The 3643-nt window shown below is 52.5% G+C and overlaps 1 protein-coding gene across 1 annotated transcript in view; it reads right to left on the reverse strand.

Moving 5' to 3' along the window:
* Window positions 1-3643, reverse strand: part of KIF25 (kinesin family member 25) — a 73702-nt gene that overhangs the window by 16450 nt on the left and 53609 nt on the right. The gene's annotated exons all lie outside the window — the stretch shown is intronic.

The raw sequence follows: 3643 nt of genomic DNA on the forward strand, positions 1-3643 counted from the left end.
CCCTCCTCCCCTTTCCCCATTTCCATGTGGTTGTGCTTTTCTCTCACGTGGGGGTGAAATTTTCCATCTACTGGTTTCATATCAGTATGGAGCACACTGGATACTTGCTTTTCCATTCTCACAGCTCAGTTCACAAGTGCCAGGGTGTGGAATCAACCCAAGTGCCCATCGATGTGGGAATGGAGAAACTGTGGGGTATGTACACCACATGGTACTATTCAGCCAAGAGAGATGGAGGCTTCACACCCCTTGTACTTATCTGGATCCAGGTGGAGAACACCCCTAAGGGGAGCCTGTCCCCTCAACACCTGCCTAGTCAGACTGATCTGACCAGGCCACTATCTTCCTTGGGCTCGTGAGGATATGGGAGAAGGTGCTGGAAGTCTAAGGCAGGGCACTGTTTGCCCTGGAGGAAAAGGCCAGCAGGGCGGTTTTTGTCCGGCTCTAGAAGAGTTTTGCCAACAATGAAGAAGATAAAAGAGGCTAAAGTGAATGAGGAGAGAACCTTCTCACCCACACAGCACCCAGGGGTCAGTGTGAGAAGTTCCCACAGTGATTACTGAGTAGGTTCTAGAGCAATGCAGAAAATCAGCCTTCAGTCTCAGGCTGGGAGAGGCCAAGCACTGAGCCGGTGAGCTGCATGTGGAACTGGCGGGCAGTGACCTGTGGGTTCAGACTCCCCCATGGGCACCTCTGAGGGCACAAAGGGGGCACTGACCCTAGAGGACAGGCAGCAGGGCAGCAGGGACCCCACCCTGCGCCTCCTGTGTCCGCCCCCCTACACCTGCAGTGGCCTCCTCCACCATCATTCCTGGTCAGCTTCCATTCCGGCTTCCTGAGTGCGGAGATGCATTGGCACACGCATCTCTGTGTCCCCTGTGCCTGCGGCAGTGCCTGGCACATAGAGACCTCATACATTTCCATTGATAAGGACGACAGTGGAGCTAAACCTAGGACTTGGTGTCAGCAACCAGGTTTACAAGGAAGGGGAGAAGGTTGTAAAGCCAAAGAACCCCAAGGGTAGCCTCTCACTTTGTTTATGACGGCAGGATAATGCCTTCCTTTGGTAACTTCAGCAGCCAGGGGTGGTATTTTTTAGGGTAAAAGTTTTATGAAAACAATCTCTGAGGCCAATTCCCGGTGTTATCTTGGCTTTGTGGTCTGGGCAGATGGATGGTCCTGTACACCCACACTCACCCATGGGCTGACTGGACACATTCCTGTCCACATCTTGTCCATGTGTGACCACAGAACACAGAGACAGAAAGATTTCTGTGTTTGAACTATTATCCCCATTTCTATAAGTGACGAAGGTGGAGCTTCAGGAGGCTATGGCCTTGCCATGGCCTCTCACTTGGGAGAAAGAAGGTTAGAATTCAGTCTGGAAGATTCCAGTGCCCTGATCACTGCACTCAATAGAAAATGTAGTGTGCTAACTCACAGTTTTATGCCCTAAGATGTAACATGTTTTAAAAACCATTTTAGAGACAAGATAATGTAGATGCCTGTGGGCAGTGTGATTTCACTCCCTAGTAAAGCTGATTATTCTGGAGAGTCCCCAGCTGAGTGCCTGCCTGACTCATCTCCATAGCATTTTCTAGGGGCTAACAGCTCTTCCCTGGGCCCCTCGAGCTGCTGTCCTGCAGAAAACCTCCATCCATGAATCCCATGAGCAGATAGAAAGGCCACACGTGACCGTAAATGCCTGTGTTGAGTCAGCCCCACACCACGCCTACAGATCCGGGTCAGCAGAAGCGGCCTTCTCCCCAGCGCCCAGTGCACTGAGACAGGGAGGCAGGACTCGGGTGCTGTGAAGTCACATATCCCCCATGACTGCAGCTTCCATGCTGCCTGAGGACCCACAGTCGCAGTGCTATTGGCAATTTTTGCAATGGGCCTTTGGTTTTAGGGATTCAAGAATGAAATCCCAGACCATGTGACTAAGTGACAGGACAAAGTTTATTTTACAGAGAAGGACACAGAGAGAAAGGCAACAAAGCCTCCAGCAGTGGAGGAGAAATTCCCAAATGAGAAGACCCAAGGGGGTCTTTTATCTGGGGTTTGTATACTGTGTGCAAGCAGGCAGATTTTAAGAGTAAAAATTACACTTGGTGAGGGGCTGACAGACAAAATCTTCTTATTAGTGTTGATTAGGGAATGAGTGTATTAGCAAATGAGTGAGAGTCTCACAGCTCCTGTCTCAGGCAAAGTACCAGAGGTCCCATTTCAGGAGAGGCCATCCAAATGAAATCTTGCTTGTGTTCAGAGAGTGTGGTTTGGAGGAAAAAAAGTCAGTTTACCCAGGCCTAAAAAACGGGGGTCCCTGTCCAGCTCTGAATGTGAGACCCTGCATCAATGGAGCAGAAGGAAGTGCACAGACCCTGAAAGGCTCCTGCATCCCACCATCTGTTCTCTTGCAGTCCCCAGTTCCTCCAATCCTTTGTTGCCTGAACTCTCTGCTTCTGAGCCTTAAAGTTTGCTGAACAGAAAGAAAAATCACTGGTGTATTGCTGAAGATCTGTGTCTCCATGCCGCTCTCCCCGCTGCTTTGCTCAGCTGTGGAGGTGTCAGTGTGAATGCCAAGAGACCCGCAGGGCAGGCCCTTCTCCAGTGAGGAGCACAGAGTGGGCACAAGAGACCCACAGGGCAGGCCCTTCTCCAGTGAGGAGCACAGAGTGGGCACAAGAGACCCACAGGGCAGGCCCTTCTCCAGTAAGGAGCACAGAGTGGGCATGTGACTGGCTGAGCCGAGGAAGGACCATGCAGCTGTCCCCCGCAGCAGTGAGGGCAGAGTGGAGCTCCTGCCCTCCCCCAGGCTTCTCCCCCAGGGCTGCCTTCAGCAACGCCCTCCTGTGGATGCCCCATATTCCTGCTTCTCAGTGTTCTGACTACTGGTCCCCAGGCCCCAGCCACAGGAGCCATTGCTCATTGCTGGGGAGGGTCCCTGAGGAGATGTGGAAAGTGCCCACTCCTCACTCGCCCTGCCAGGCTGAGCATCTCTGTGAACACACAAGGGCCCCTGGGGCTTCACATTCTGGGACTGAAGGGAACCCCTGATGGAGCACCGTGGCCTGGGAACAGGGTCTTACTGCCTGACTCAGCAGCCCTGCACTCTGTGTCCACAGAGGGCTGCATGGCAATCACAAGGGTCCTGCTCTGCTCTCGGGCCCCTCTTGGTGTGCTCTGGTGCCTCCTCATCAACTTGAGGCCACACGAGGGTAATGCCCATGAGTCCCTGCAGTGCACCCAGAAAATGGTGGGTAAGTGCTAAAGAAAATGGGAAGTTTGTGCCCACTTTTGTCCAAAAATAGTTAGTAGAAATCAACGTATACTTCTGTTCCTGTTCACAAATAGTTAAAGAATATTGGTTTGAAGAGAAACCAAGATATTATTAAGCTGTTGTGGAAACTCTTGCCTCCTGGTCTGGCTGGGTTTTGAGACATAAAAGGCTACACGGGATGAACGAGGTGGGGATTTGGTCTCAGCGGCTGGGTGCATGGAGGTCCACTGGCCTCATGTCAGTCACTGCTGGAGGTGGTCCTGCTCACAGAGCTGCATGTGAGGGAGCCGCAGCTCACAGCAGGGCGAGAACATACCAGGCTGCTGGAGGTGGCCCCGCTCACAGAGCTGCATGTGAGGGAGC

This window comes from Otolemur garnettii, unplaced genomic scaffold (genome assembly GCF_000181295.1).
Source record: "Otolemur garnettii isolate 467f Iridium unplaced genomic scaffold, OtoGar3 scaffold00056, whole genome shotgun sequence".
NCBI lineage: Eukaryota > Metazoa > Chordata > Mammalia > Primates > Galagidae > Otolemur > Otolemur garnettii.